This window comes from Mastigoproctus giganteus, chromosome 2 (genome assembly GCF_048544385.1).
Source record: "Mastigoproctus giganteus isolate SK-2022 chromosome 2, ASM4854438v1, whole genome shotgun sequence".
Lineage (NCBI taxonomy): Eukaryota > Metazoa > Arthropoda > Arachnida > Uropygi > Thelyphonidae > Mastigoproctus > Mastigoproctus giganteus.
The window spans coordinates 19,823,015-19,836,579 of NC_143576.1; the positions used below are offsets into that span (position 1 = coordinate 19,823,015).

At 36.3% G+C, this 13,565-nt stretch overlaps 1 protein-coding gene across 4 annotated transcripts in view; it reads left to right on the forward strand.

Annotated features, from left to right (window-relative positions):
* The window catches only part of fmt (phosphatase 6 regulatory subunit 1-like protein fmt), a 477,658-nt gene that overhangs the window by 425,556 nt on the left and 38,537 nt on the right, over positions 1 to 13,565 (forward strand). The window lies entirely within an intron of this gene.

The following is a 13,565-nucleotide window of genomic DNA, read 5'->3' on the forward strand; positions in this document are numbered from 1 at the left end:
CGAGGGAGTGATTCTTTCGTTGATACTTCCCAGCTTCTGTGGCATCTACTGAGAGGCGCCTCCGTAGCCAGGTGGGAAGGAGCAGCAGTGCGTAGCACACGCTTCTTGATTAGACCGGGGTTCGAGCCCATCACCACCAAATACGGAGGATGCGGAAAGGTCATTCAGGGAATGACCACCGCATATCCCGGAGCAATATGGCCTTAGTTGCTAATGCTCCTAAAAACCAAATAACAAACAAACATCTACTGAGAAGCTTGTAGAAAGGAAACATACATTTCATTCGTTATAGCATGTAAACTATCTTTCCAAAACCTCTTTTCTTGATGAACATAACTCACTGATTCAGACAGTATAAAAATGTTGGAGCAGATTCATCAGAAACCATTCATTTAGCTCACATTTGCAGGAGCACACACACACAGCACAACCACAACCATTTGTGCAAGCACACATTTGAAGAGTTGTCTATCCAATACAACATGGGCCAACCCGGAACAGTATCTGTCATGACCATGCATTGCATGCTTGCACGTATGAGCTATACCAGCAAATGACCCCTACGGCATCCTCTCCTAACCAAGGTTCATCGGTGTAAAAGACTCACCTGGTGCAAAGAGCATGCAAGTTGGACATTAGAAGATTGGAAGGTGTGCTGGTCGGATGAGTCATGTTATTTACTCCACACCATGGATGGTCATGTATGGATTTGGCGTCAACAACATAAGGCTCTTGATCCATCATACATGGTATCAAAAGTGCAGGCTGGTGAAGGCGGTTGTATGGTGTGGGGCATGTTTCACTGGCAGGAACTTGGACCCCTGGTGCATGCAGAACAACTTATCACTGGTCTCTGCCATCATCAACTGCTTGCTGACTGTGTACACCCCGCTATGTTACACTTTTTCGCTAATAGCAATGGTGTCTTCCAAGATGACAATGTGCCAAGCCATCGGGCACTTGTTGTGCAAGGATGGTTTGAGGAACACAGTTCTGACTTCCAGCATCGATTGGCCTCTAAACTTTACCAATATCAATCCCACAGAGCACTTGTGGGACACTATGAAAAGGCATATCAGGCCTCTGGATACACCGGATACACCAATCACCTGGGAATGCTCGCTGCATGAACCATGAAGCACACACCTCAACAATTTGATTCTAAATGATGCATCAATATCACAAAGTCAAAGAACATTACTAATTGAAGAATGCACTTGGAAGTAAAGAGAGTGTGCCATTAGTAATTGTACATGACATATGTCAGTCAAACGCATGCATATAATTAGGTTTAACTTAACCATAAATTTTTCTTAATTGTGCAATAGTTAGCAGACATTTCTGGAATTTTCTTTAAAAAATTAAAAGAAAACATTTTCAAAAGCAAATATTAGGAGTTTCAGCTATGTGGATGGAGTAGAATGAAGCACAAATTGTTTAAATATTGTCAAGGTTCAATTCACCCTGCATAACTCTAATTCTTGGTTAAGAAAACCTCAAAAGGAGAAGTAATATGGGTTCAGATTTGTAAAGTATTTGGATTTCTGGTGTAGAAATATACCACAGTTGTAGACTCTTCTCTGTTTATCTCTCTTTATCATTGTGGACAAGGGATTAATTCACTTGAATTTGCATAAAAAAAGTTTTTCATCAATTTGAATAATGAACTTCTGATGATCCTCATAATTCAAATTGTTGAGAAAGATTTTTTTACAGCTTTACAAGGATTTTTAACTGTTCGGCCTGTGTTATTGCAATTCTTTCTGTTATTTAGTTCTCTTTGACTGACAATACCCTTCATATTGTTGACTATGCTTATTAGTAGTGGGCATCGAAAGAGGTGTTTCTTTGGACAGGTGATGTAGGAAGAGAACAGCTAAGAGCCTATCTAGTTCTCCTTAAAATTATTCAAACCCCAGATAGAGGTTTGTTCCAGTTAACTACCTGCTGGCTGATGGCAAACTTCCACACATCTGTCTGTTTTTGAGCAAAAGACATGAGGGGACATAAATTCAAATTGAGGAAGGATGCCATAAGCATTTACTCAATTTCCTTCAAATTCTTAAAAATCTCAAACAGAAGTGCCTAGTTTTCAGAAGCTGCAATTTGCAGAACTGAAGTCTTTCTTGGTAAGAGTACCTTTTTGTTCTCTTCACTGATCTTAGTTGCTCTTCTCTGCACTCATTCCAACAGATGCATATCCTTCCTGAAATGAGGCTTCCAGACCCCGCAAGGACTAAACAATATGTGGTTTAACCATTGCGTTATACAATGGTATTAGTAAATTGATAAGAGGAGTTTACCTCAATATAGTACGTGGAACACTTCCGTATGATACCCTCCAGAAATTAAAACGAAAAAATCGACAACTTACCGGTACATTAAAGTAAAATATAAATAATTAAAGTGAAATATAAATAATTAAATAATCAATTTAACACAATTCAAAATCAATTCAAAACAATTAAAATTCAAATTAACGCAATTAAAAGAATCTAACGAAAATATTCAAAACGATTTTCCTTCCTGAAGCTGACAATGCTTTTCGACCGACTGTCGTGATCACAGGAATGAAAATTATCGAATCAGGCTAAACCTGCAACTTAAATAGTGATTATGTGTCTTCGCGCATGCGCGTAAAGGTCCACGCATCGGAGATCAAATATGGCCGCCGAACATTAACAGAATTCTCGTGTAATTTAATTTCAACGGTTTCTGCAATTAATAGTCGCGTATAATTACGTTGAACGTTAAGTATTTTGGCCTCGTTAAATAAAAAAGTATGTTTTTCGTTAATGGCATGAAAGGCTAATTCTGACGCTGCTGAACGAGAAGCACGAACAGAGGCTTCGTGTTGATTTACACGGATATTAAGAGAAAACCGCGTGGAACCCTGATAAGACGAGTCGCAATCACCGCAAGAAATGTTGTATACTAGATCATTAATTTGTGTTGCGAACGCCGAAAGAACCGAGCGATTGTTCAGTATAGTGTGTAACTTCCGTATAGGCCTAGCTATAATTTTAAATTCGGTATCTTTAAAGAATCTGTTAAGCTGTTTGTGCCACTGTTCAACATATGGGACAGAAATAAAGTATTTTTTGATATTACTATTGTTGATTGGTGCAGTATTTTGTATCCTATCCTTAGCTTGTACCCTAATTCGATTTATTGTGTTAATGGGATAACCCCTGTTCAAGAATCTGCTAGTTAATATTTGTATTTCTGAGTCTAAAGCAGAATCCGTCGTTGAATATTTATAGGCATTTAGAAATTGATTAAAGATAATCGATCTTTTGTAGGTGAACGGGTGGTAGCTATTATAATGTAGAAGCATACCGGTGTTTGTGGGTTTTCGATAGATGCTAAATTGTATTTTGTTCGAGTCCCGGGTAAGCGTGACTAAGTCATTAAACTTTCTAAATTTCACGCTTACCCGGGACTCGAACAAAATACAATTTAGCATCTATCGAAAACCCACAAACACCGGTATGCTTCTACATTATAATAGCTACCACCCGTTCACCTACAAAAGATCGATTATCTTTAATCAATTTCTAAATGCCTATAAATATTCAACGACGGATTCTGCTTTAGACTCAGAAATACAAATATTAACTAGCAGATTCTTGAACAGGGGTTATCCCATTAACACAATAAATCGAATTAGGGTACAAGCTAAGGATAGGATACAAAATACTGCACCAATCAACAATAGTAATATCAAAAAATACTTTATTTCTGTCCCATATGTTGAACAGTGGCACAAACAGCTTAACAGATTCTTTAAAGATACCGAATTTAAAATTATAGCTAGGCCTATACGGAAGTTACACACTATACTGAACAATCGCTCGGTTCTTTCGGCGTTCGCAACACAAATTAATGATCTAGTATACAACATTTCTTGCGGTGATTGCGACTCGTCTTATCAGGGTTCCACGCGGTTTTCTCTTAATATCCGTGTAAATCAACACGAAGCCTCTGTTCGTGCTTCTCGTTCAGCAGCGTCAGAATTAGCCTTTCATGCCATTAACGAAAAACATACTTTTTTATTTAACGAGGCCAAAATACTTAACGTTCAACGTAATTATACGCGACTATTAATTGCAGAAACCGTTGAAATTAAATTACACGAGAATTCTGTTAATGTTCGGCGGCCATATTTGATCTCCGATGCGTGGACCTTTACGCGCATGCGCGAAGACACATAATCACTATTTAAGTTGCAGGTTTAGCCTGATTCGATAATTTTCATTCCTGTGATCACGACAGTCGGTCGAAAAGCATTGTCAGCTTCAGGAAGGAAAATCGTTTTGAATATTTTCGTTAGATTCTTTTAATTGCGTTAATTTGAATTTTAATTGTTTTGAATTGATTTTGAATTGTGTTAAATTGATTATTTAATTATTTATATTTCACTTTAATTATTTATATTTTACTTTAATGTACCGGTAAGTTGTCGATTTTTTCGTTTTAATTTCTGGAGGGTATCATATGGAAGTGTTCCACGTACTATATTGAGGTAAACTCCTCTTATCAATTTACTAATATTATTACCAACGTAGAACATATTGAGTAATACAGCTCTGATTCATACTATCTAATTAATTTTCATACTCTTATTGACTATTTCATTCACTTCCTGTCTCTCCAGTAGTATACAATCGATACACACAATTATGGGAGATTTTTTGAATGGCTTGGTACAAAATTACATTAAATCTACACTAAGGTACTCGGCCCAAAGTTACCATATTTCTTTCCTAAAATATTGCCTTCAAAACAACATCGTTCCGAAGTTTGCCAGGGTGAATTTAAATCAAAAAATTTCAGGCATAAAACAACTATCACTGGCGACATCACGTAATATTGTTAAGCTTGCCTTAAAATCTCGATATTCGGATAAACAAAAATACCTTTCCCAGGTTAGGAAGCTTCGCGATAAATTAAAAAATTATCTACATCCGAACGATTGGTCTGTATTGAAGACCTCCATAGATTTGCGACGGGAAGCACAAGCCTCAGAAATAAAAAACAGACACGTTAATAAGTTGCAAACATTATCGAATAGTTCAAGACACGTTCATACGAATTCTAACACATTGTCGCGAGCTTGCGACCAAGTTCACACGAGTTGGGTGACATCCCCCCCACAGACACATAACGCACTACCACAGAATATGTCGGCTAGTTCACGAACACCCCCTCACCCAGTATCCAACGAACCGACATATCAACAGGTTACAAATCTTTCCTCGTGTACACTATCGCAGGACCAGATTTCACTTTTATCCAAAGGATTAAATTATAATTTACCACCTCGAAAGCTGCCAAAAAAACAATGCGTAATTGATTTTGAATTTGGACTTCGTAGTGTTCCACAAAAAGATGTATTTATTCAACAAGTTAACCAAGTAGTGAATAACATAAAAGAAACACGACTTCCTAAATTGAATACACATGACAGTTCAGCTTTACGAGAACTTCGAGAAAATAAGGACATTATTATACAGAGGGCAGATAAAGGAGATACAGTGGTAATACTAGATAAACATGATTATATTAATAAGTTAGATTCAGTTGTATCTGATAGCTCCACTTATTGTGAAGTGGACCCGACACTGTTTACCAATTTGGTAAATCAATACAATAAAACGTTAACCACATATCGTAAAAACGACTACATTACTATGGTTCAGTTGAAGGAATTGAAGTCCAGAACATACAATATTCCTGCACTTTTTGGTCAGGTAAAATTACACAAGCCTGGATTTCCGATTCGACCTATTGTTTCCTACAGGAACTCGGCATTTTCAGCCTTAGCCACACATGTATATAACATTATAAAACCTTTTAGACAGGTTATACAATTTGGGATTAAGAATTACGATACATTATTTAATAATCTTAAGGACTGTAAACTCGGCGACAATGACAATTTATTCTCATTAGATGTTACATCATTATATACGAATGTAAACGTTGAATACACATTAGATATTATTTGGGATATGTTAAATAAAAACTCGACACCGATTAATTATACGAAGCTGCCTATAAAGGAGATTTTTCACTTAATTAAACTATTAGTTGAGGCTAACTACATCACCTTTCGAGACAAGATGTACAAACAAATTTTTGGATTACCAATGGGTTTGAGCCTGAGTGGCTTAATGTCAGAGATCTATCTCTCAACGATTGAGCAGATACATTTGACACCTTTTCGTCCCCGTATCACATACTATGGGAGGTATTTAGACGATGTTCTAGTTATTACCGATAGTAGTACTATCCAAGATATTTTACATTCGTTTAACAATATTCATTCTAGACTCAAATTTACATTGGAAAGGGAAGATACGGATACTAAGTCATTAAACTTTCTAAATTTCACGCTTACCCGGGACTCGAACAAAATACAATTTAGCATCTATCGAAAACCCACAAACACCGGTATGCTTCTACATTATAATAGCTACCACCCGTTCACCTACAAAAGATCGATTATCTTTAATCAATTTCTAAATGCCTATAAATATTCAACGACGGATTCTGCTTTAGACTCAGAAATACAAATATTAACTAGCAGATTCTTGAACAGGGGTTATCCCATTAACACAATAAATCGAATTAGGGTACAAGCTAAGGATAGGATACAAAATACTGCACCAATCAACAATAGTAATATCAAAAAATACTTTATTTCTGTCCCATATGTTGAACAGTGGCACAAACAGCTTAACAGATTCTTTAAAGATACCGAATTTAAAATTATAGCTAGGCCTATACGGAAGTTACACACTATACTGAACAATCGCTCGGTTCTTTCGGCGTTCGCAACACAAATTAATGATCTAGTATACAACATTTCTTGCGGTGATTGCGACTCGTCTTATCAGGGTTCCACGCGGTTTTCTCTTAATATCCGTGTAAATCAACACGAAGCCTCTGTTCGTGCTTCTCGTTCAGCAGCGTCAGAATTAGCCTTTCATGCCATTAACGAAAAACATACTTTTTTATTTAACGAGGCCAAAATACTTAACGTTCAACGTAATTATACGCGACTATTAATTGCAGAAACCGTTGAAATTAAATTACACGAGAATTCTGTTAATGTTCGGCGGCCATATTTGATCTCCGATGCGTGGACCTTTACGCGCATGCGCGAAGACACATAATCACTATTTAAGTTGCAGGTTTAGCCTGATTCGATAATTTTCATTCCTGTGATCACGACAGTCGGTCGAAAAGCATTGTCAGCTTCAGGAAGGAAAATCGTTTTGAATATTTTCGTTAGATTCTTTTAATTGCGTTAATTTGAATTTTAATTGTTTTGAATTGATTTTGAATTGTGTTAAATTGATTATTTAATTATTTATATTTCACTTTAATTATTTATATTTTACTTTAATGTACCGGTAAGTTGTCGATTTTTTCGTTTTAATTTCTGGAGGGTATCATACGGAAGTGTTCCACGTACTATATTGAGGTAAACTCCTCTTATCAATTTACTAATATTATTACCAACGTAGAACATATTGAGTAATACAGCTCTGATTCATACTATCTAAGTTATACAATGGTATAATCACTTTCTTGTCCCTATGGAAAAATTCCTATATATCACTGACAGAACCATAGCCCATTAACAGAGCCCATCTGCATTGCTCAGAGAACTTGATGTCTGACTGCACCTTCCCCACCCCCGATTCTTTTTCATTCTCTGCTACCTGAATGTGTTAACTCATAGTTGGTATATTATTCTGGGATCCATATGCAGTTATTTGTTTCAAATCTGAGACACAGAAAAGACACTCATAGACAAGCAGGTCATATGGTAGTCAAATAGTGACAATAATAAATAGTGGTCAACCACATGTAAAAAAAAATAATTAAAAATAAATTTTAAAGTAGAAACAAATATCACAGGCTTTCGAAGCATAAAACATATATAAACAAGTTCAAAAGATTAAATATTTAACATATGAGTTTATATGTTAAATATTTGTCTAGTAGCATATATGTTGCCCAGCAGTGTCAGAACATGAAGTTCTCTTTTGTAGAACCTGGTATAACCGGGTGAAGGACAGTCCAACTAATGTTCCATGGTTTGGATAGCACCTTATCCATAGAATTCACAAAGACCATTACAAAAAAAAAAAAAAACTAAACAGCTAAAATTACAGCTGATCAAGTTGCCCACCAGATATTGATTAGCAGCAAACCTCCAATCAAACTACACCCTGGTAAAATACACTGTACACCTCTGGAAGAACCCACCAATCAATTTTAGACATAATTTCAAACTATCTGAGCTGAACAAGACCTTTAAATCATTCAGAAAAGGCAACAGCTATCTTAGATAATGTCTGCAGTGAACAGATCCATAACTTTAGTCCGAGACCTAAATTATGGGTGCTGTAAGAACTATTGTCCCATTTCCCTTCTGTGTCTGTGCAGTCTCTTCAAGATCTCTGAGCACCTTATCCTTAATAGAATCCAACCTGAAATCAACAAGACCGAAATTCCTGAACAGGCAGGATTTTGACCCGGCAGATCATGAACTTGGCTCAATTTGCTGCTTTTGTACATCTCCTATGACACAGTTTGCCACCACCTACTTCTGCAAATGTTTACAGTTTCACCAAGGACCTCTACATATAATGGTTAATCCACTGCCTCTTGGAGAATTGACACTTCTTTGTTGATGTGGCCAGGAAAAGAAGTAGGTTGCATCTCCAGAAAAATAGCCTATCCAAGGCAGCATTCTAGCTCCTTTGCTGTTTAACATCTACATAAATGACCAGCCCATTTTCCATGGAACAGAGATATTTTATGCAGGTGATATGGCTGTTATCATCCAGGCTAAAGATTTTTAGACCATTGAAAACACCTTGGCTCAAGCTTTAATCAACATTTGTGAGTATTATCACAAAAGTGACTTAGAGCAAATCCAAACAAAATAAAACTCAGTTTGTTCCACCTTAAAAACAGTCTGCTGATGATCTCTTGGAGTGGTATCCAGTTTAATTTTGATAAATACCCAGTCTACCTAGGTGTCAGGCTAAAAGTTGGAGTCTGAGACCCCCATCTTTTGTTTTCCCAGTACTTATGTCACACAAAACTGACTCAATTGCACTGTCATCCAATTCACCTGGATGTACTGCCTTAGATTCTATGTGCTTCTTAACTAAGAGCATAAGTTCACTCACTCACTCACTCACTCACTCACTCACTCACACACACACACACACACACACACATTCTCTCTCTATCTCTGTACACATTGTACTCCCCATATTCAAAATCTGCATCTCTTATGTCTGTATGACACCGTGTTTCCAATATCCTCATGTTTAATTTGATAACTACTCAGTTTACTCTGGACCTGCTTGGAACCTTATTTCTGATGTCTGACTGCACCTTCCCCACCCCCGGATCTTTTTCATTCTCTTCTACCTGAATGTGTTAACTCATAATTGGTATATTATTCTGGGATCAATTTTAAATTCATGCTAAGTTTTAAAGACACTATATCAACATATGCGAGCTTTGTTGTGTATGCCACTTTGTTGTGTTAGCATTAGCATTAGTAGAGGCATTTGATGCAAGAAAGCAAGCTTATGCAGCATCAGCCAGAAAAAAAAAAAATAAATAAATAAAAAATAACCACTTCACCCCTCTGTTCGTTCGAAATACCTGTCCAGCTGAGCCTTAAACTTATTCAGGCTATCAACCTCCACGACAAGGGATGGAAGTCTGTTCCACCAACCAACCACCAGCTGGCTAAAGGCAAATTTCCTCATGTCTAGGGGGGGATTAGAGTTGGGAATACAGACTGGTAAGCTGACCATGTAGTAGTAGTAGAGATGTACTACTACAATTTTTACCAGAAGCTAGAACTGTGGATGGATTTTGTCAGAGCGGTTTCTTTAAGCATCTCCTTATCCTTGACACTGTTATAAAATTTCTCTTCACCAAAAGTTCAGTAGTATTCAGTTCAGATGATGGTAACCGGATAGGATAAGATAAGATAAGACAGTATATGTGGGGATTCACTGGATTAGCGGTTTTTTTTTTTTTTTTTGTTAGTTGGCACATCGGCTTCTGTGACCATATTGCACCTTCCAAGGTTTTTGCATTTTATACTCTGATCCAAGCCCAAGGCGGGATTCGAACCCACGACCTTTGGGTTGCCAGGCAGGCACTTTACCCACCCGGCTAGCCCGGTCGGGACTGTATTAGTAAGATTAGTAAATTTATTCCTCATGAAAGTATTAACCTCGAAACTGTTAACACAGTCCCATAAGATATGACCTGGCAAATTACAGGCATACCTCGGTTAACGTTACCTCTGATAACAAAGCTTCGATATAACGAAGTCCGCAATTTCAAGCCCCATTTAACATAAAAAAAAATATTCCAGTTTAATCACCTGAAATCTAAACAAACTGAAGAAATTACGGAAACCTTTTGGGCTTCTCGTGGTTGGTTCGAGAAATTTAAAAAACGGGCCAGGATTCATAGTGTAAAGTTAACAGGAGAAGCTGCAAATAAGTTTCCAGAAAAACTAAAGGAAATAATTGAACGTGAAAATTTTCCACCAAATTTGGTGTTCAGTGTTGACGAAAGCGGTTTGTTCTGGAAACGGCTACCAACAAAAAGCTTCATTTCTATTGAAGAAAAATCAGCTGCTGGGTTCAAAGCAGCCAAAGACCGTTTAACGTTACTCTTTGGATCAAATGCCTCTGGCGATTATAAATTAAAATTGTTATTAGTTTACCATTCAGAAAATCTGAGGGCGTTAAAAGGTAACATAAAAATGAATTTACCTGTAATATGGAAAGCAAATAGAAAAGCGTGGGTTACCAAGGAGTTATTTACTGATTGGTTTGTTAACCGTTTTTGTCCTGAAGTAAAACGGTATTGTCAAAAAAACGACTTTGAAGAAAAAGCTCTTTTGTTGTTAGACAATGCTCCAGGACATCCTACTGATCTTAACACGTTGGACACATGCATTCCTGTCAAAGTTGTGTTTCTTCCAGCAAACACAATTTCCCTGATTCAACCATTGGATCAGGGAGTAATAGCATCATTTAAAGCTTATTATCTGCGTCGAACATTAAGCAATTTAACTGAACTAGAGGATAAAGAGGAAATGACAGTTAAAAACTTTTTGGAAAAACTACACCATTAAAAACGCAATTGAAAACATTGATAGTTCTTGGAAAGAAGTCACTAAGAAATGCTTAAACGGAGTTTAGCGCAAAATATGGCCAGAAGTTGTACTAGAAGAAGAAAATAACATCCAAGAAATTAGAATCAATAGGTTTTGAAAATGTCGATGAAGAGGATGTTAGAAATTTATTGAATGCAGAAGATGATGGTTTTTCAGTGGAAGATTTAGAAAACCTTGTTAGCAATGAAGACAAAGATAATGAATACGAAGTTAAAGAAGTTCCTGCCGAAAAAGTGTTAACAACCAAAGATTTAAAAAGGTGCTTAAATGACATTGAAAACGTTTTAAATTTTTTTAGTGAAAATGATCCTGATTTAGGAAGAAGTGTTATTGTTAAGCGATCAGTGTTAAATGCAATAACTCCGTATAGGCAATTGTTAAATGAAAGAGAAAAAAGCATAAGTAATCAACTTTAGACTCATATTTTAAAATGTGATTTCACTTTGTATGTAAGTTGACTGTTTATTTAATAAAACATTGTTCGAAAAAAAAGCTTTTCATTTTCTTTACGTAGGAACGTATCCCTATTCTGGCCATAGTATTTTTACCTCTGAAAACGAAGTTTCGCTTAACGAAGTAATTTCGTGGAACGCATCCTATTCGTTATTCGAGGTATGCCTGTACATGAAAAAGCAAATTTTGAATCAAGATTTACCTCAGCCTTTTTTTTTTTTTATTGTACCTGTTCATCTGAGAGAACGCATCATGGTCTACATGAGGATTTTGAGTACCAGCTCTAGATGCTATCAAAGTTTGATTTTGGATTATATTAGCAAGTAGTTGCTACTGTATCCAAAATAACATATCCATGTACTGAGGTCATTAATCGTAGACAGGGGGGGGGGGGGCACAGATTCAAATTGAGAAAAGACAGTTGTAAAATAATGTGCTGAAATTTGCCTTTAGCCAGCTGGTAGTTGATAGCCTAAATAAATTTAAGGCTGAGCTGGACAGGCATTTGGAATAAATGGAGGGGTGAAATGGGAGGATTTTTTTTTTATTATTTTTTTTGGCTAATGCTGTATAAGCTTGCCTTCTTGCATCGTATGCCTCTACTGATGCTAATGCTAATTTATCTGCAGAATAGAAGGCGCACTTGATCTATTTTAATGAGTCATTTTTCCCAACAACAAATTTGCATCAAATTTTGCTTCAGATAAGGAAAACATGCATCAAAAATCCACAAAATGTTAAAATAGCTTTTGAAGAAGATGCTATACATCATTTGAAAGCCTTTGTGATTTTCAAAGTTTAAAGAGAGCCACTTACTACTGAAGGTGATCCTTGCTCTGTAGCAACGATCACCTTCTAGGATCACTCTAGTAGCCCTTCTACTTCAAAAACCAATGAATCAATAACTGTTTTCATGGATCAAGAGGGATAGACTTTTTTTAACTATTCCACAAAGTTGTTAGTAAAATTGGTATTTCTTATGGGGACATGTCAATAAATTTTAACACAGGTTTAAAAATGCAGCATGTTTCAACCAAGTTTGTGCCTTGCATATCAGCATGCTGCTAATAACCTAACTACACTTTATTTCTTCCATCATTTACTAGTGAAAAATTGTGGGTATATATAGTAGACTTGAAAGACAATCAATCAAATGTGAAGATTATGCTTATTTTTTTTAATTCACAGGGCATTGTTCATCATGAATTTATTCCACATGGTCATACAGCAAACCTGGAATATGACAAAACAATTCTACAGTGATTTCACAATGCTATTTGGAGAAAATAGCTGGAATAGATTTGGTGCTTGCCTCATGATAACATCCCTGCATATTCTTAGGTTTCCATTAAAGAACTTCATCACTGTGGTCTCCCACCTGCCGGCTTACCAGATTTAGCTCTTGTAATTATTTTATATATATATATATTTTTTTTTTCCCTAAGCTTAAAGCCCCTTTGAAGGGTACAGATTTATGACAACTGAGGAATTTATTCACAATGCAACACAGTAACTATTATCCATTCCAAAATAAGCCTATCGGGAATGCTTCCAGGAATTGCAAAAACATTGGAATCTGTGTATCCAGCTTATGCACATCCAGTGTCATGGGGGCTACCTTGGAAGAGGTCCATCTGAATAGCTGATAAGCTTGATCACTTCACAAATATTAGTTCAGTCCCCAAACTTTTAGATCACAGATTATATGTATATGTTTACTATTTACAGCATTTGTTGATTTTATAATTTAAAATTTGCCATAACATTGATAAATTTACTAGGGTAAATTTATCAACTTCCAAATTGAAAAACTAAGCTAGAGTATTGGGTACATTTAAATATTAGTTTTTCATTTTCAAAAACTAATGCT